The 20,440-nt window shown below is 45.3% G+C and overlaps 1 long non-coding RNA gene across 4 annotated transcripts in view; it reads right to left on the reverse strand.

Annotated features, from left to right (window-relative positions):
* Window positions 1-20,440, reverse strand: part of LOC128852601 (uncharacterized) — a 57,974-nt gene that overhangs the window by 30,856 nt on the left and 6,678 nt on the right. For 3 of the 4 annotated variants that reach the window (XR_008450579.1, XR_008450578.1, XR_008450581.1), the window contains exons 3-5: window positions 13,979-16,861; window positions 11,490-11,639; window positions 10,848-11,063 (exon numbers count right to left, since the gene is read on the reverse strand). This is a non-coding gene — a long non-coding RNA (uncharacterized LOC128852601). The remainder of the gene's footprint in view (window positions 1-10,847; window positions 11,064-11,489; window positions 11,640-13,978; window positions 16,862-20,440) is intronic. The other variant, XR_008450580.1, reaches the window with a different exon arrangement.

Genomic DNA, 20,440 nt, shown 5'->3' on the forward strand with positions numbered 1-20,440 from the left:
ATGGAGAAAGCAACTGATTTTGCCTATAAATCAGTGTCAGATTCTGTATGAACAGCTGAAAATACACGCAGCTGTTAAATAACACCATCCTACCACAGTAACAATAAAAATGGTGTCACTACAATAATGAGGCTTTAAAGCTCGACTCTTTCTACGTGTACTACAGTGGCACAGAGATCGAGGCACCGTTAGGCTGCGTGGATGGCAAAATGGTTATACTGGTGGGGATAATAAAAGCAGTCCTAAAACACATTCCCGCATTGGTGGCCACCAAGCGCAGCTGAGAAACCACCTCAGCTGAAAGACTTGACCTCTGCGTTACGTCATAAGACAGATTTTTACACTGGGATGAAACCTAGAGGTCCAGCTTCGACCAGAGGCTTAACTTTTAAATAACTAAACTGAATCCCAGCCAAACTGAGGTACCCAAGGTCACAGAGCAGATTAACATCTCAGATCCCAGTGAATTCAAAGTGTCTTCTGATGCCAGACCACGACCTCAGTGGGAGTTGGCCTCTTGAGGCATGAGCACCATCACCACCAAGTCTGTTTTCAGATTTCTGAGATGCTACACTTGTTTGCGACACCAAACACCACCGGGACGTGGTTTCTTGCCCCTCTGCAATGCTCTGTTTGCTATTACTTGCTCCCTAGCAGAAGAGAGACCAAAATAAGCCATCTCTTGCAGATGAAGGGAAGGGAGTATACGCCTCCCCAGACGATTCCACCGGGAGAGCCTCTCCAGGTGAAAGATCACACTCTCTGTCTACATCGGTGCAATACTGTTGAACACAGTGACGCCACGCCGATGAGCATCTCATGCCCTGATAATTCCTTGGCATTTCCATTAAGACCACAAATCAGTCGCTTCTCCACTGTGAAGACTCACCACAAAACGCAGCGGCCAGCCAGATTCAGAGAAATGATTTGGAAGTGAAAAGCTGCTTCACCTATTTTGAAAACTCCACACCCCTAAACTGCACCATCTGAGACACAATATTTACGTGCAGCTTATAGATTACAATAAAAGCAACTATCAGCTCTTTTATGCACGCTTGGCAAGGCTGCAAGACAGCAATTCATTTCTTGCAGTCTTCTACTTTCCTGTAAATTCCAAGAGCCACGTTTGAAAGTGAATTGGCAGATGCAATTTTTTATTGCAAGGAAATTTGTTTTGCTTCAGCAGCAGGCAAATATCTTCAGTCATAAACAGTGAAAGGAAGGGTAGATTTCCACTGAAGCCAGCCTTAGTAGGCTAGCGATATCCTCCCGCAGAAAGAAAAGTTGGAGTGAGTGGTCAACTACAAAGAAGTTCTGCAGAAAGCTGAATAACAATTTTTATCCGGAAACCTGAAAGTGCAGGCAGCTTTTGGAAGGCTAAGGAATGTGTTACAAGTTGTAATCCTCCCAGCAGAACCTCAAAAGCCTTGGCTTGCCCTGCTCTTTTAAATTCAGAACTTGACAGCTATTTAACCAGAACCACAAGTGTTAGAGGTGGAAAAGGCCTAGGGATTATCTAATCTATTCCATGACTTGAACAGAAAACAGCAACATTAAAACTACGCTGCAAAAGTGATGTGAAAGTGCCTGCAGAAGAAAGAATCAGCAAAACCAGTGCTGGAAGTCCACGAAAGGACATTCCCCTTGGCTACCAACTCATTAATTAATCTTTTAGCTTGAGTAGCTGCTGTGGTATTGCTTTTGATCAGGATGATGGCATTGTAATCCGCACTGCTTCAAGGCTGCCAGTGAATGCCCACACATGAAGAATTAATCTTTCCAAGTGGCGTTAACCCACTCAGCAGGTTCCCAGCTGGGGAAAAAAGGCAATGGCATCCATCCACTACCAAAACATTCTTCTTTTATAGCAATGTTGCTTTGAGTCTTAAGAAACAAACTGTCTATAAATCACATCATAAAATATATCCAGAGCGTTGGTTTACAGGAAAGCTCAGAAACGCCAAGGTTTTTGGGGGGGATAATCCAGCTTAAAAAAAAAAAACCAAACAAAAAAACCCCAAAAAGCATTTTTTTCTTCTGATGCTGGAGGTAGGACAGTTTATTGTGTGTGGATTAAAAGCCTTGCTCACAGTTTAAATATTTGAAGGTCTATCAGCCACCGGCAACTGAATTCCACCATCACCCCTTCCTAGTTTTATTGGTATTAATATTTGTGCTCTGCAAGTCTGCTGTAAAATGGATTGTGGTTTGCTGAACTTTTCACCCTACTTCTTCCACAGGATTGGAAGCTTGCAGGAGGACAGCTCAGTGAAGTTACTTGCGTACTGGTTAAGAAGAAAAGATAATCTAGGTCTTGACCCATGGCTTTCTGAGTCTTCTGAAAAATGGCTTAAAGATAGCAGTCTCTTTCTCTGGTGGGACGGGTAGCAGGAAGGTTAGAGAGCAGAGGAAGAAAGTCAGGCAGAAGTCCAATCCTGACAGATCTTTAATGCTCTAAGGGAGCAACACAGAGAAAATCCCTCCAAACACCCATCTTTAAAGACAGTGTCCCTCTCTCAACTTATTTAAAGACCTCTTCTGTTAAATTGTGCTGGGACCACAGCCAAGAAAAGCCATGAAATGAGATAATAGCAACAGGAAAGAGAGTGCCATCAAGTAAAGATCCACAGACAGCACAAAATCTATCCAGCTTCCGGCTGCCTTTAGCAACAGGTCAAAGCAGTTGGTGGACATGGGAAGACCATGCTACCCTGAGCTGCCACCAGCTTACAGAGTCTTCCCAGCATCTTCCTTCTTGGATACACAAGCAACATACTGATAAAACCTCATCTCTTGTTTGATTCTTTTAAGTCTTTAGTTACCCAAAGTAGATTTTTTTCCCATGCAGGATCTCCTGGGCTCACAGATAACCTTGACGCCGGAGGCTGGAGCTCCCTTATCCGCACAGTACCATTCCCACCCACCAGAGTAAGATGCACACCAAAGCAAGAGCAAAAGTCTGCCTTTTGGCTTGCGAGATGCTTAATTCAAACTGGTCCCACCCATGACTCCCAGGTTAAAGTCCAAGGCCTTTAGTGGCCATCTGCACTGGACAGCAAGAAAATTCAGTTCTTCCCTGCATTATGGTTCTCTGATGGGACCTTTAGTACCTCAGCACAGTATAAGCTTGGACACAAGTCTCCTGGAAGGACTCAACACCCTCCCTTGGCTATCCCACTGGTTCCCACCATCTCTTTGGGAACAAGGAGGCTTAACTCCACCCTGGAAGCACGGTAAGGCAGAATCAAACTTGTTTGGTTCACTGCCATTCCTCGGATCCTCAAAGGTGGGACTGAAACTTTGCTTGCAATGTGGCTTTTGGGTATGGTGAAACATCCTACTCAGGTGGTAAAGGGGGACTTGGTTAAGACCACACATTGCAGCAAAAAGGCAGCCCATCACTGAAGCCCACGGTGCCACTGAAATGTGCATCTGGAGGCTTCGGCTACAACATCTGCACTAAACACACAACAAACTGATGCTTTCACGCACAGAAAGCCTGCACGCAGATGGATCCCACCTCTGGAGCGTTCAGCAGTCCTTCCTCTTGCCTTGACTTCACGTGCCACTGTCCTTATTGAAAGGAGTAATGACATATCCCCAGCTGGAATGCAGGCTGCGCTGGCATCTAGCAGCCCAGATGCTTTGCTGAACTCTCCCATTGCTCCACTCTGCGAGACTGTGCTGGAAAGATCAGGAGCAGATTTCTCCTGAGATTTCTGGCACTCCTCCTTCCAACCATGGCAGGGAACTTCAAGAGAAATGCCTCTCTTGCCACTTCCAGTGTTGCCAGAAAGCACGAGGGAGGAAAACAAACCTGAGGCTCCCAGAGACTCCATAAATAAACAAAGATTTCTTTTCAATGCGGTTCTGAAGAGAGCCAAATATCTGGGGAGCAGAAGGAGGAGGAAGGATTACAGCCTCAGCATCAGTGATTGCTTCTCGCAAACACAGAACGAAAATGAGCCTGCGCCTCTCCTGCACCCCACACCGGTGTGACATCCAGCTTGGATAGCGAGATGCTTCAATTGTGAGGGAGAGAGAGATCGCAAATCTACTTGCTTGATGGTCTGCCTCGCCCAAGGGTATTACACAGCGCTGGCAGGCTGACGAAACACGCTGCTTTGAGCGCAGGAAAGAGGGACACCACAGAAGATCAGGGAAGTGCTTTTCCAGGTGTGGAGCTACATCCAGCATCCCTGCTGGGTCATGGATGAAAATGGAACAACTTGGGCTCTTGCACAGGAGCTCTTGTAGAAGGAAATATGATCCGTTAACCCTCTACGTATGGAAATGGCCCAGACAATAGCTGCTCTTTGCTGAGTATGTTCATTATGTCCCTGAGCGAAAGGGTGGCATACGGAGAGTCTGTGCTGCCCCACGTGTCTGTCACGCTGAGCCTATAAGACAGAAAGGGATCAGCTCAGGAACGAGTGAAGGCTGAGTTTGGGAGGCCACTCGGCTGCTGTTAAGGCCGAGGATGCAGATGAGAGAGCACCAGGTAACCTCCTTTGTGGGAGCTCCAGTCCCCAGGTTAAGGCAGGCTTTCCCAGCTGGAGGCTCTAAGCAGACACACAAGCTACTATGTGTTCAGGAAGAAACTGCTTCATAAAATAGTTTCCTCCTCTCCTTCCTCCTAAGAGCTGCTGGGACTATTGCTGTTGCTAAAGCACCCTCACTGCCCTTATCCAAGCTCCTGACACTTTGGAATCCCCCTAATTGCACATTCTTCTGAAGACCACAGCTTGGTTTTTGTCCGGGGTTATCCTCCTCAGGCAGCGCAGTCTGGCTTTACTCACAGATTAATTATTATCATTCTCATATGCATCGAGCTGCATAGCTTTGTGTCAGTTGTATCGATGAACACCTGCTGGCCCCAATCCTGATCCCGGCGATAGTAATATTTTCCCATGGATCTAAACAAATTAAACTGATTCACCATCATGTACTGCCAATGTTTAAGTACTTTCGCTTAAATATATCAAATATCTTTTTTCCCCTAGACATGACCATACCTGATGCAACCAGTTGTTAAAAGATTATTTGTTTGCGACATTGATTTAAGAGTAAGGTCAGACAATCACAATCTCAAATACACAGGTTTAGTAGAACACTGCTTCTTGGCCAAGAGTGTGGTTTGGCTGTGGAGTGGCTACTAGACAGATGTGATGTGAAAAAAAAGCCAGTTGGTCGGATAACAAGAGCTCAGCTCTTAATCCCATCATTAATGAACAAGTAAATCACAAATGAGTCACTTCTACATCTCTGGCTTAGTTTCCCTATTAATAAAAAGGAGTAACCTTTTATTTTTTCCTCTTTTTAAATTTATCTATGTCACTGTAACATTCTGTAGACTGATTAATGAGGTGTTTTTCTGTGAAACAAGGCAAAAGGATGCTGGTCCCTGGAACAGTCTTGTGAAGATGCCATTGAAGAAGTGCATATTGTCAACAGTGGTACAGCAGAGAGGACCGAGATTCAGTTTACTGCTCTGCAGCCTCAGGACATTATACTGCTACTTCCCATATGGTAATTTTCCCTTTTTGATTTATCAAAAATAAGTAAGGATTCTTCAGACAAGCACCTCTTGCAACATAATAAAAATGATATTTAATAAGACTGACTCCCTAAGGACTATCAACCTGGAGAAGAGAAGACTCTGGGGAGACCTTAGTGCAGCCTTCCAGTAATCAAAGGGGCTACAGAAAACCTGTCAAGGGGCTTTTTATCAAGGAGTGCAGGGATAGGACAAGAAGGAATGGTTTTAAGCTGAAAGAAGGAAGATTTAGATTAGATTTTAGGAAGAAATGTTTTCCTGTGAGGGTGGTGAAGCTCTGGCCCAGGTTGCCCAGGGAGGCTGTGGCTGTCCCATCCCTGGAGGTGTTCCAGGCCAGGTTGGATGGAGCTTTGAGCAGCCTGATCCAGTGGGAGGTGTTCCTGCCCATGGCAGGGGGTTGGAACTGGATGGTCTTTAAGGTCCCTTCCAACCCAAACCTTTCTAGGATTCTATGATTCTCTCCCTTGAAAGCCATGCAAAGGGCAATACACTATTTGCTGCTCTAATATTTAGGTAGGCTTTTTCCAGAAAATAGGTGCATATATTTATATGTATGAGTATATTTGCTTTAACGTCATCTTCTTTCTGCTCTGACTCCAGTACAACAGCTCAACTGCTCTTGGAAGCAGTTCACACAACAGCACAAAGGGAGTAATACAAACTTCTGTGCGAGCTTTGCACGACCGATGGGGTTTGCTGTAGGAAGGGAAAGCGCACATGTACCCAGCCTTCTGAAGGTTCAACCGTGTTTTCTGAGCCACAAAAATCCTGGTATAAATTAACATTTTCCATTCCCAGATGTCTGTTCCGCCTTGTTGCGACACCTCTTACCTAGTTTCAGGCTGACCTTGAGCTGGGCTTGAGACTGTTCACGAGTTTTTTAGTCATTGTTAAGAACAAGGAAAAAGAAACAAACATCTGGTTAGCAAAGCTGCCAAGTGCGCATTCCTTTGTTGTTTTTCAACCTCTCAATCCCTTTGTTTTCGGACTGAAATTCCATTTGATAAATGCACCAAGAGCCACAGGGCACTGATTAGATGCAATTCTGGTCCTGACCTATGCCACTGCTCCATCGGCATTGCCTCAGTGGAATCACCACCAACATCCACAGACCCCAGATTGGGAGTAAGGGTCTCGTGAACCTATCCCAACCATGCTTACATATGGGGACCTCATTCTACTCCCACTGAGGTCAATGGGAGCTTTGCCACCAGCTTCAATGGGAACAGGATCAGGGTTTAATGTTGTTACTGCATTGAAATTGTGTTCAAGCCCGTTCTCTGCCAAGATGGGGGCTTTTCAGTTTCAATAGCTGTAGCGTGTTTCTTTTTAATTAGAAACAACAACTTTATTGAATCTTGGCCCGCAGTGCTTGCACAGGCTGACCAGACCAGGTGGGGTTGCTCCAACAAAGGCTCGTGAAACACAAAAGGGGCCACATGACAAAAATTTCACCTTCTTTACCTTGGCTGCACGAGCTTCAGCCTACTGCATCTGTGCAGGGGTGTGTCCTCCTGGACCACAACTCCTCAGACCTGCATGAAGTTGCCCTTGGGTCCATCCTCCCCTGCTATGAGCGCCTCTCTACAGCAGTTAAGTAAAAGAAGGGGCCTTAGATTTCATCTGTCAATAAAGAGACCCCTCAAGGGTTTGAGTCAGACCTCAAGCTGGCTGTATCACCTCCCAGAGACATCTATCTTTTGCAGGAGCCTGCTAAAGGGACGCTAAAATTTTAGTTGAGGCTGGCTAGGAAATTAGGATCAAGAGCTCACCGTGAAAAGCAGCTTTGAATCGCTCCAGAGAGGTATTCTAGGGAAAAGGTAAGGCATTAGAAGGGCTGCTATGCTCTCAGTCAACGGGATGTCTTAGCAAGGCACCGCATTAGCTGTTGCTTGGAATAGCAAGCGTCTGAGTCTCTTAAAAACTTTGCTCTGTTTTTTATTTACATGCGAGTGGTCTGTGTCCCTGAAAACCAGACTTGAAGATCATTAATCTGGGACAAGAAAGAGCCAGACTTATACAAAACTGTCCCACCCAGTTGTCAATCCTCACCGACCCCAACCTACGCAATCATTGACGCTGGAAAGTGGGATTGTACCGGACTGGAAAGCATCTCTTTTCCATCAGAGATGCCAAATCTGCAGTGTGGCTTGATGATCCAAGTTGACACTGGCCATGAGAACAATCCCATTTCCTCCCCGTTGGTCACTTCCATAAATGCCAAGTTTTGGGCAACACAATGTACGGCATTTCCAGCAAACCGCTCAATGATCTCATTTGCATTGCCAAGGGTTTGGGTTTTTTTTTTTTTTAAATGCTTTTTTCTTTCAGCCATACATTTTAGATTAAAAAATAATAATCATGCAATCTCTCAGGAAACTGGAGTTTCAAAATCAGGATACAAAGCAGCATGGTCCAGCGGAGATTTGAGCAGGCAGGCTTTACCGCCCTGCAGCCGCTTGTTAGATGCTCTTTTTCATTAAGATTAGTTTCAGCTTCTGGCCCCTGCTTTCCCATCAAGAGTCAGTGCTTTTACCCAAGGTCTTTCCAAGGGTTCCCTCATTCAAGGGAACTACAAACTCAACAGCCAGTCATGAATTTCACTTGTGACGGTACAGTCCTCATCGACCTTCATTTCTGATTTAAAGTGATTTCTGAGTGAGGAAATTACAGCCCAAAAGAGAGATGTTGGCTGCCCAGTTCCTACGCACAGGAGGTCTGAATGTTACCAGTGAAGCCGCTCAAAGAGCTTCCAATCTCATATCCCAGAAGAAAAGGAATTTGGGGAGAGTCTGAGAAAATAAATGCAGAAGGACCTCCACATACCAAACTTGTCCTGGCATTTCATGAGCCTAAATGTCAATGACCTTTTATCAGCTGGAAGGAGAAACAACGCCACTCACAACTGGAAACTACAGGATATTTGTATGAAAAAATCTGCACAAGCATGGGGAGACTACTGGGAAGTTTAGCTTTGTGGAAGGAAAATTTTTAAAGCTTTCTTAAGCTTTCTGTCAGTTCCATCTACGGAGTCCTACAAATTCAGAGTGGCTTAACAGCCTCTGCAAAACAGCAAATAGCACCCATAAAATCTTTAATAAAGAAAATGTTTTAGAAAGCCAATTTGACCAGGTCTTCTCCCAATGAAGGGACTACATTCAAGCTTTGGAAATTCTTCCTCCGTGTTGTACAGATGCCCTCTCACTGACCCACAACTTCATTTAACTCTCCTCAAGAGGAAGAAAGGAATCCTTGCTAAAATTATTAGCTTTCACAAAGAATATTTTCTTTGAGGAAATGGCCAGCACACGTGCTTTGCTTTCTCAAAGGACTCCCATCAATACAGCACAAACTCTGTACTCCCGCAGTTAGGAGACTTTTTATCCAAAGGCAAACACATATCAGTACCCTGCAACACTCTTGTCTCTCCTGTTGCCCTTCGAGATGCCACAGAGTGCTCAGCATATCCATACCGGTTCTCACCCTGTTGTCCACAGCTAACTTGGAGGCTCCACGTCCCTTGGTTCCATATCCCACTGGTGTCTCATATTCCATGTCTCTCAAACTGCCTTTGCTTCTGCAAATTACGAGTCCGTAGGTGCAAAGCGTAGCGTGTTCAGTGGGTAGCAAAGATGTCCAAGAGCTTTAATACATTTTTTTGTTCAGCTGCCCGCCCGCTCCCAAAAGAAGTGTCATAAAGTGGAAGATTTAGACCTGAAACGCAGCCCAGGGTCGTTAGCTGGAACCCCACCGCAGCCTCATAAGACAACATCTGCCCTTGCCTTTAGAGGGGAAAACCAAACCAGAACAAGTTTGCGCAACATGTAATCGAACACAGTTGTTCTCAAAGGCAAGGAGGAAGAGATTCGTGCCGTCCTCGTAGCATCCATCCAGGACCCTGTGTCCCCAGACTCCGTGCCTAATGTGATATTGTTCAGTCTCTTGTCATAGTTTTTGCGTGTAGTTGGAGGGTTTTCCCGCTCATGAAGGTTTGCTAACCATAAGCGTTGCAAAGAGCGCAGAAATATTAAGAACAGTTGACAGAAGAGTTCTCAAGGGGGACACAAAGGCTCCTGGCTTACCACTCAGTACAGGCCTTACGATAATGCATATCATCTTATTGTTATAATTATTGCTACTTTCATTAAAGTAGAGAAGAAGAGGGATCCATAAAGGGAGGAGAGCCTGAAATCACGAATACCTTTCTTACAACACCCAATACGAACAGTGGTTGTAGCCAAAGGACCCAGTCAGCCTAGCTCACGAAATCCAGCAGGAAGAGTGAAAAGAGACCTACAAATTATTTGATAAAATACCCCACTGTGAGGTACCACAACCACAGAAAACTTCAAAGCTGCTCCCAGCTTTGGCTGTTACACAGAGCTGCTGCATTTCGGTCCGCTTTCAAATTGTTATTTCAGAGCCCCAGGAGGTGCTCTCCAAACTCAGAAAATGCTGCCCATTTTGAAGAAAATGGCTAAGTGGCCTTTTTGTTCAAGACCGGATCAAAACACCCCTCAACTCTTCGTTTCCCCACAACAACAGGGAAAAGCAAAGCATTTTTCCCACGTAAGACAGTGCTTTTGGTACCATGAGTTCAGTCAGTTCAAATATTCTACCCTCAGATCAACTACTTCTTTACCTGGGGCATCTATTCCACTAAATAAACCTGATGGATGCCGAAACGAAAGCATGAAGCTAGAGGCTGCACACCAAAACTCACTCTGGTTCGTTCCCACTGTTGGCTCTTGCAGGGATATGGGTTTGAGAGCAGTGACTCATACCTTCTGCTGGAAGAGCCAAGGGGAGAAGATCTTTGGCAGCAAGAAGAGTCAGGGTAGGCAGAATGAACATCTGCTCATGGCTGAAGCAGGCACAGCAAAAACATAACTTGTCATTCTATGAGGAAGACACAGGATTTCTCAGACTACTATTTTGATTCCAAGGAGCGCTAGTTCAGCCTGTCACATCACCCAGCCAACATTGGTACAAAGTGTTCCAGTTTCCTAGTACAGACAAACACAAGCTGAGATGATCTCACATCATCGTACCTGCCCATCGTACTTCAGATCAGAATTCAGTATAAACCATAGGGTTCCCAAATGAAAGGATGTCCATTCGCATGGATGCCATCTCAGGCATCACAAAATGTAACCTTCTCACTTCCTCCCAATGGTAGGCAAGCACCACCATCACCTCCAAAGCATCTGTTCCTCCATCTTCAAAATGTTCCTCACTCTAACATGTTCTTGGCAGCTCCACACACAGAAGTCATGCGCATACAACTGACCTTGAGTAAGACACGGTGTCACCTCCAGCGCTGCGTCCATCCCACATTCTTCAGCTCTGAGACGAAACATCTCAGAACCTGCAATACTGGATACAAAGTCATTTCTCTGAGCCATCTTCCTCTAATTCACAAAGAGGTGTCCTATAGCTTGTGACTGTTGACTTATTACTCAGTCCTCCCAAACACATTAATCACTCCAAGTCATCATAAAGTTTTCTGATGAAAAAGGAACAGAAAAAAAGAAAAGAAAAAAGACACAAATGCCAGGCTGCTTTTTGTGGGTTTATCAGATAGCAACGCGACTATAGTGAACTTCCTATTTTAATACATGCAATTGACATGGATTAGTACAAATGAAAACTTCACTTTATGACTGTTTTAATATTTTCATTTTGTTTGATGTATACGAGACACAGATGCTAAAGAGCAACACACTCAATGAAAGCTCCACTGAAGTCAGTGGGAGGCAGTAGCAAGGCAGTAAGACAAACTCAAGAGACTAGAATTTGAACCCAGATTGGTAACCTGAATTAGTCCCAAAACATTAACCCAAATGCTTTGTCTTCACCTCTGTCCCAGTTGTCTACAGCAGATATGGACAAACTACAAAAAGCAAAGTACTAAAGAGGTATCCATGCTTACCTTAGTGAAGGTGAGATGGATCACGTAGAGCCCAGAGTTGCTGGAGTTAAGATTGTTCTTCATACCATCTTGCTCTGCCGCGACTACATGAACTGCTGGTCTGAAATATAGCCCAGGAAAAGGAACGGCAGGAGGTCTAGGACACGTGACCTGTGTGCAAATGCCAAAGGGAAACATGCTAAGACCATCAACCAAGTAAAAGGCAAATAGGAAGACAAAACGTAGGGGAAGACGGGGGAGTCATAGAGATCAGTGGAAGGAAGAGAAAAATCAGTTTGAACATTCAGAAGTGCCTTCTATTACTAAGGATGAGTGAGCACTAAGTGAGGCTGCAATCACAGCCAGCCTCTAAGAACAGGTAAGACATGTCCGTTAGGACTGAAAAGGTGCCATTGGTCATGCGCAGGGGAAAGAAGAGGTCTCGCATGACTTCCTGACATCCTGTGCAGCCACACTGTCTAACAGGAAGGCATACAAAGTAAACATCATATTTTTGGATTTGGGAATTGGGGATTTTTTTAGGATTTTTGCTTTTGCAACATACTTGATTCTCTGGTCGTACTGCGTTGCTTCCGGCTGAACTACAGGACCAGGACCAACACTAAACCCCGTAGGTTTAAAGCATCATGCCGATCACAGGGGGATCACACCTACTAAACCACCTGATCAGGTTTACCTTAGATTCATCTGTATCAATCTGAAAATCGTGTCTGAGAAGTAATTTATAGTCAACATTTGAAATAAGCGTAACTTATTCCCATTCTCCCACAAACCTTCTGTACTTAAGCTTTCCACCCGTGGTCTCTGGGCACACATTCTTTTGCAGAAAAGCTGTAATAACGGTCAAGCTAATTAGAGAAATACAAAATCTCGCACACAGAGGAGAAGAAAAGTTTACCGTGCTCCTCTTAGAGGACTCATTCATCACCCATTTTTGCACCAACAAACAGGCCATGAAATTCAACAGCCTGCCCACGTCCCACAGTCATAAAGACTGAGAACAGGCACTTTCTTCCTCCAGAAATGAGCTTGCCTGGTGTGGGTTCCCATCTGACCAGCAAATTCTGAGGGCTATTGAATGACCTTGCTTCTCTATTCTACTGGGAGTAGCTTAAATAGGGGTAGATTTTGCGAAAGCCACACTGCAATCTTATAATGCCCTACAGCACGCAGGCTGTGGCTGCACCACGCCTTGTTGCCACCTAAGAGAGTCCCTCTGCAGGGCAGTAAAAAGTCAGATGAAGAATCTAAGAGTGCAAGAGGGCAAAAGAACCCGACTACCGAGCTTCTGCAGCTCCACTTCAAAGCTAAGGACTACCAAGAAATACACGTGCCTGGTTACACAGAGGCCAAACGAAGAACCAGGTTTTTCATTTCTGTGTGTCCATGTGTGTGTGGACACTGGGAAGCTTATTCTCTTTATTTGTGGGTTTCACTGGCATTTCCATCAGAAAAGGATGGTGCTTTGAAGCTGGAGCCTGGGTACGTTTCTTAAGAACTGGGGGTGATTCCAGAATGCAATTACATTATTAGTAGAAATAAAGCGTGGCATTTCCTACTACAGCACATCCAGAAGGAATTTTTACGTAGTTTTTAAGGCTCCAGAGTCACTTCAGCCCAATGCAAGGCAACAAGTCACTCTGGAATACCAGAAAAGCAAAGAAATACTCAGAAAAGCAAAGGCCAGATAAAAGAATGAAGTGTTTAAAATTTCATTTTTTAAAGAAGTAACGTTTCTGTCTCTGGCTTCACTGGTTTTCAGTGAGCTGAACAGACTAAGTTACTGCATCATGAACAACAGTTGAATTACAATCATGAACATACATTTCTTTGGTGAACTTGTAGAGAAAATGAATACCATTTTTTCCACATACCTGAGGAATAAAAGCACTTGTGGAGAGGAATCTCTCCCACAGGGAACTGTTGTGTACTTTGCAGTAGTATTTTATTAAGAGCTGGAGAGTTCAAGGGTCTCACAAATGTAAGTTTTCAATTAGCTTTCCATTGTGTCCCAAACAGTCTCTAAATACTCAACTAAACTTTAATCCAATCACTTGATTTGACTCAAAGCATGATTTATCTTTTAATCATCATCTATTCAATGAGGGGGAAAAGAAAGCAAACTTGTTCTTGGCCTATCATGACTCATACATAATTTTACTGCCATCACAGTTGTGTTTTCCTTTTGGCTGATGCCTTGGCAGTTGCAAGCATTGGCTTCGGCTTTCTGTTTAGGTATGATCCCCACCTCCCCAGAATGTTGAACAGCAATGAATGTTTGTCCTTTATACCTTTTTCCCACCGGGGCATGTGATATTTTTTTTGCAATATCCTGATGTTGCATTAATCAAAAGTATCTGCTATTTGACCTGCACTCAAAACACAAAACAGGTTTAAAAATGGGTTTACTAATTTAAATCAATGGCATTTTCCTGGAAACAAATATATTAAGCAGAGAACACAAGAGTAAGATAGAAACCAGTCCGTACCTTCTGGGCATCCACAACGAGCTCAGCTGTTGGAGTGGGGGCAATGGTATTTCCTGTGAGACTGAGCCTGGTGAGATTTAATCCTTCCTCCACGCAGCAGATTTGCTGACCTGCTGAGCTGATGCCCATGGTGTGCCTCGGTTTCTCCTCCTGAAAATGAGACTCTCATGCCGCACCTTTAAAATAATGTTGTGTGTTTCAGAAGTTCTCCGTAACAGCTGAATGTTATGTGGCCCACACATAGCATACAGATAAACCCTTTAGGGGAACTGCACACTGCCAACCGACCCCCTGGGAGCTGCAGCACTCTATTCTGCAGCCACAGCTACACCATTTAATGATCTACCTCCCACAAACATCTCAGCCACATGCTTTTGTCTTCATGCTGCAGCCACAATTAGAAGTATCTTCCCAGCTAAAACAAGGAATGGACCCAGCCTTTGCCCATGAATGGCATGAACTGCATGGCCTTTGAGGTCTCAAAGTATTGTGCAACATCTTCCCGTGCGCTATTATTCATGTCCGTGGCTTGTGCAACTCACAGTTCCAGCTGACAGTGGGGGCAGAGTTTGCAAAGAGCTGCTCTCATCACAATCCTCTGGCTGCCTCGAACTGCGCAGCAGCAGAACTCCCCAGAGCACACTGGTTTCTCAAGAGATTTCCCATTTAAGTCTTCCTCACTATAGCTAGAAATTTCAAACACATTCCTTGAAGACTGACTCAAATATTCATGCAGAGCTAACAGCACTTGAGAGTCTCCTCTGAGTGTCAAGTTCTGGAAGCAGAAGATTTCATGAAAAGCTCAGTTATCTTTCCTTTTTAGTGGGAAAAAAAGAATCTAAAGACAAGTAGCCTCCCACAAATACATTCAGATGGAAAAGAGAGGAAGGCTTTTTAAGCTAATGTCGTTACCTAGTTGACCAGTTCTGCTAGGCAGTAGCTGCCTGGTCAGGAGATAAACACTCCCTTGGCTTTCATGTAGCCAGCACTGCACCCTCGTAGAAACAGTACAGGTCATGATAATAATTTCCCTGGCATCCTCCCCTAGCTTCCAACGACCTGCAATTTAGGGACTCCTGGGGTTGCAGCTGGTTCATACCGAGGTTGCAACTATTTGAAAAGTAAGGGCTTCTTTCATCATGGGTTTGAGACGCAACCTGAATATCTGGGCAGCAAAGGAGACGCCCGTGGCATGTAGCAGGAACCACGCATTCGCAGAAACCCCCATGCCCAAGGCTTCGGTAAATAGATTTGCTTGTAGGTTTGCACAACTCAAGCAACAAAACAGCATCAGCTTAGAATCCTGTATGCCAGCTTGGAAGATGGCGTAGAAGTCTCCTTCTTCCATTCATAGCCAATTCATCCTCCTCATTGCCTGCTTCCAATTTCCTGCCAGCATCAGTGAAGAGAGTCCATTCAGCTTATTCAGGTGTCAACACCTCCTTCACAGGCAGCTAAAGTTAGCTTTAAAAGAGACTTTGCTATCCAGCTTCCCCAAACACGTCCCTAGATAAGAGGCAGTGGGAATTAGGAGCCTCACTGGGGAAAGAAAACTGGACTGTGTTTCCCTGGTCTGTCTCCATTTGCTTGCTCCTATGACTCCTGCTGTGAAGCTCAGCAGTGCCTCTGCTCCTGCCTGTGGTCTGGCTCTTCCCAGTGGTTTTGTTTCTGGTGACGGCGCTCTCTGTCTCCAGAAGATTTGCTAATTTGTCCCCCAGTGCCGAGCCGTGCTTCAAATCTGACATTTTTGCTCAGGGCATTTACTGCCCTTTCGACCACGGCAGTAGACGCAGGCACGGTAACCAGCCTATAACCAGCAAATCACACGCGTGCTTTCAGCAAATGTCCTGCCAGCTTTTGTAGATCCTTTGGTGGTCTGTCACGTGGGGACTTCGAGTCAAGATTGGATGTATGCTTTTAAAAAATAAGTATCCAACTACAACAAGAATATCCCACCTGGCATGGGGCCAAAACTGCTGGGTAACAACCAAAGGCGTGCGTTATCACAGCAATCAGACTAAAGGACTTTAATTATTCCCTTCTGGCTTTAAATCCTATGAAAACTTGCTTCTTGTTAATGCTGAATTCATAGAGCAGGAACTCACACTTGGGACTGTACCCAAGATGACCGTCAGCCACCGCAATGATCTAAACGCGTTAATGTTTTAATGGTGAGAGACTGCATTCGTGCTACTGGCGATGAGCTCTCAGCTCTCCTGATTTGATGCTCACTTGTTTGCCGCTGCCTCTTTCTCTCATGCACTCCATTAATCACGACCTTGCTTTTCTACAGACCAGCCTCAGAAAACGGTGTCACTGCAGATCACTGACTCAGAGCAGGGAGGGAAGGATGGGAGATGGTGGAACTAAACATCTTTTACTCAGGATGATTCATCTGATCCAACTCTTCCCTGGGCTCCCTCCTTACTGCTGTGAGGCACTCATCTTTCACAGAGAGACCACGGGCTTCTTTCTTTGATCCAGCAATCACCTGCTAGCAGTTAAAAAGAAGAAACACCAAAAAATAAAGTGAGATCATCATCAGCTCAGCGTCCCTGGAAGGGGACCATGATGCTGGTCTTCCCAAGCCTCTGGGGCAGGGCGTGCTGGTGCGGGATTCAACTGCAGAGCTGTGTCCTCACCGATCACACTCAGTAAACAACTCACCCGAGTGGTTCCAAAATTGCTATTTAAGACTCAGTCCTTGCATTTTTCATGGAGTACAGCAGTACACAGTCCTTTAGTTGTCCCCATCTACTTCTGTCTTTGTTCCCATGCAGATGAGGAGAGACTTTTTCTTGCAGACCAGTTTGTTGTCATGGGTGGCATTTGATCTTGCTCCCAGGTTTCTGATTTTTCTCTCGTGATTTCTTAGAGACGTTTCTGCAACACAAAACTGCCAACTCTAAAAAATAAAAGACAAAACACAAAACCCAAAAACTCTTCTGCAGTGCAGCATTGTGACAACACGGTGTGACAGCTGTCTATTAGAAGCAGGTTTTGTGCTTGCTCAGTCATGTCACTGTGTCCTTGGAAAAGGCTGTGGAGCCAAAGTGTGTTTTTCTGAGAAGACTGCCCGAAGTGGTAATTTCTGACAGGTTTGTTTATCTCCACAGCCTGACCAGTAACAAATGCACCTTTCGCAATGGCACGACGATGCTCCCACGCTCCAGTGCCTTCTTAGCTTCTGCCTGAGTCAGCCAAGGTTACGAGGGACTGAACTGCATCAAGAGCGCGTCTAAGATGGTTGGTACAAGCCAGGAGGAACCAACGCCCAGGTGGAGAGTGGTGCTCTAGCATCTCACGCAGATGGAGGTTTTCCCAAGGTATTGTTCCTGGTTTATAGCGCGAACGTGTTCTGGCTTCCCATAAAGTGGCAAGAGCTGTCAGTCAAACAGACATCACTCTGTAAATCTGCCTGGGGGATGCTGTTTCCAAACCCAAGGTCTCCAAGCAGGTTTATGAGGTGTCACCTGCACGATTAACAAGTCCCAAGGACCGCTGCGCAGGTGCAGTAAGCGGAAAGGGAAGGGGCCGGGGGGGAGCCAGGGAGCAGGTCCCAGCCTGGCCAGAGCCCTGTCACCAGACACGCCAGCTTGGACTTCAGGCTCTGCTTTCTGCTCTCCTGCACAGTGGGTTCCTCAGGCTCCAGAATCCCACAAAGATGACACATTAATGAGAAACATCATGAGATTTCTGACAGCAGTGCAAGCCGGAGCTGCGCAAGCGTGGGTCTCTCCTATCTGTTAGGATAAAGGTTAATGAAGAAATCAGCCCCAGCGCAGGTGTGGGAGACAGAATTTGTTGTCTTTTTTTTTTTTTTTAATTAAGTCAAGACCACAAAAAATGCACATATTCGGGACTGCTTGCACCCATAGAAAGGGCAGCCGGCCAACAGGAACGGACAGCCCCCTCCCTTTTAAAACTGCTCATGCACCTTGCAGAACACAGCATCTACAACGGCTTTGCAAAGGGGTTGATCTTTGTCTTCCTGAAGAAGAAAGTGGCAGAACGGTTTTCTCAGCCCCTGAGCCACTGATTGGCTGAGTACTGACTGAATCACTGCTCTGATGCTAACTAGATGGCACTTACCCACGAAGGGGATTAAGGTATCCAAAGATACTGCCTTGAGATAGCCACGTAAGATGCCTAATAACAGCACTAGACGTGACGCAAATAACAGTCACAGAATCACAAGGTTGGAAAGGACCCATTGGATCATCGAGTCCAACCATTCCTAACACTCCCTACACCATGTCCCTCAGCACTTCATCCACCCGTTCCTTAAACACCTCCAGGGAAGGCGACTCGACCCCCTCCCTGGGCAGCTGTTCCAGTGCCCAATGACTCTTACTGTGAAGAATTTTTTTCTGATATCCAACCTGAACCTCCCCTGGCGGAGCTTCAGGCCATTCCCTCTTGTTCTGTCCCCTGTCCCTTGGGAGAAGAGCCCAGGTCCCTCCTCTCCACAACCTCCTTTCAGACAGTTGTAGAGAGCAATAAGGTCTCCCCTCAGCCTCCTCTTCTCCAGGCTAAACAACCCCAGCTCTCTCAGCCGCTCCTCGTCAGACGTTCTCCAGACCCCTCACCAGCTTCGTTGCTCTTCTCTGGACACGCTCCAGAGCCTCAACATCCTTCTTGTGGTGAGGGGTCCAGAACTGAACACAGTATTCAAGGTGCGGTCTCACCAGTGCCGAGTACAGAGGGAGAATAACCTCCCTGGACCTGCTGGTGACCCCATTTGTGATACAAGCCAAAATGCCGTTGGCCTTCTTGGCCACCTGGGCACACTGCTGGCTCATGGTCAGTCGGCTGTCAACCAGCACCCCCAGGTCCTTCTCTTCTGTGCAGCTCTCCAGCCATTCTTCCCCCAGTCTGTAGCGCTGCATAGGGTTGTTGTGCCCCAAGCGCAGGACCCGGCATTTGGCCTTGTTAAACCTCATCCCATTGGTCTCGGCCCAGCGGTCCAGCCTGTTCAGATCCCTTTGCAGAGCCTTCCTATCCCTGCAGATATTTCTCACTGGTTATGGAGACAGGGTTATTCACGGGCACTACCTGTAACCCCCGGAGGCAGTGCTTATGTTAACCTTGCTAGGGGTGTGTTTCAAGTGGATGAAGAAGATAGTGAAATACACCACAAGCAGCCTTCCCTAAGGCCGTTACATGAGAAACACGACTTTCCTTTCAGAAGTTCCCATAAGCACTTCCATCCCCCTCAGATCAAAACTTTACAGCTGATGTACGTCGTCTCCCAAAGACGACCATACACTCAGTCACAGACTCTTCAGAAGTGACTTGAATGAGCAATTATCTGACAGTAACAGTCCAGAGGTCACCCCCCAGCTCATAAAAAGCTCTGTGAAAAGGGGGAAACCATGAGTGAGTGTTTTTAATAGGAAAAATACCTTCCTTCTCTTAGAGACTGGGATTAATTTTCTCTGACTTCGCAAACACCCAGCAGAAAGGTTAATGTGATTGTGTTCACGTTTAAACACCAAAGACTTTTAAAGCAAATACTTTCTTGACTAGTTTATACTAATAACAAAGTAAATCAGAGTTATATGAACAAAGATTCACTGGTGCCTTTCTCCACATACTTTGACATCTGATGTTTCTACCCTGGGAATAATAAAGGTCCTGTTACCTTTTTCACGTAAGATCAACATCCTGATTATGCTGTGAAGGTTCCATTTCACAATTATTTGAGCATCTCAAAAACAGTCATTATCCCTTTGAAATTCTCTTGCACTGGAAATGCTCGTTCTGCTTTTCATTACATCATTACATGTGCTATTGTTTTAGGATAAAAAGAAGCACATTCCACTGTTAAATGATAATACTTGCACTTTTCTTGCTCCCAGCACTTCACAAACAGTAGTTCAAGTATCCCAGGCATGCTACCTAGCTCAAAAGAAGTTATGGAAGCTTGCAGGTCCACCCTTTAGCTGTGGCTGTAAGGAGCTCAACCTGCCAAATACAAGGCCAGCTGAGCTCCTCAACATCCTTTTGTGTAGCTGTAAGTTTGGCAGTGCCACTACTAACACAAGCTGAGTGAACCACGCCACCAAGACCTGCACTCTCCTACCTAGATAAAGCATTCCCCAAGTTTTTTTGTATCTTTCATCTAGTCTTCTCTGTTCATCGCAGAACCAATTTCCAGCTCTGATGATGAGCTGTACAGCAAAACATTGGATTAACAGCAATGATATGATGGCCTTCTTGTACTTTGGAGTTGTCTGACTTGAAAGTAAAGCATCTGGTCCTTTCTACATCTGTTCTTTGTCCAGGCCAAGGACTGAGTCCATTTATTAAGCAATTAAAGATGACGGAAGTATGCTCAAACTAAATTCCCAGGAGAGAGAGAGAGAGAGAGAGAGAGAGAGAAAGAAAAAGAAAGAAAGAAAGAAAGAAAAAGAAAGAAAGAAAAAGAAAGAAAGAAAAAGAAAGAAAGAAAAAGAAAGA

This window comes from Cuculus canorus, chromosome 6, assembly GCF_017976375.1.
Source record: "Cuculus canorus isolate bCucCan1 chromosome 6, bCucCan1.pri, whole genome shotgun sequence".
NCBI lineage: Eukaryota > Metazoa > Chordata > Aves > Cuculiformes > Cuculidae > Cuculus > Cuculus canorus.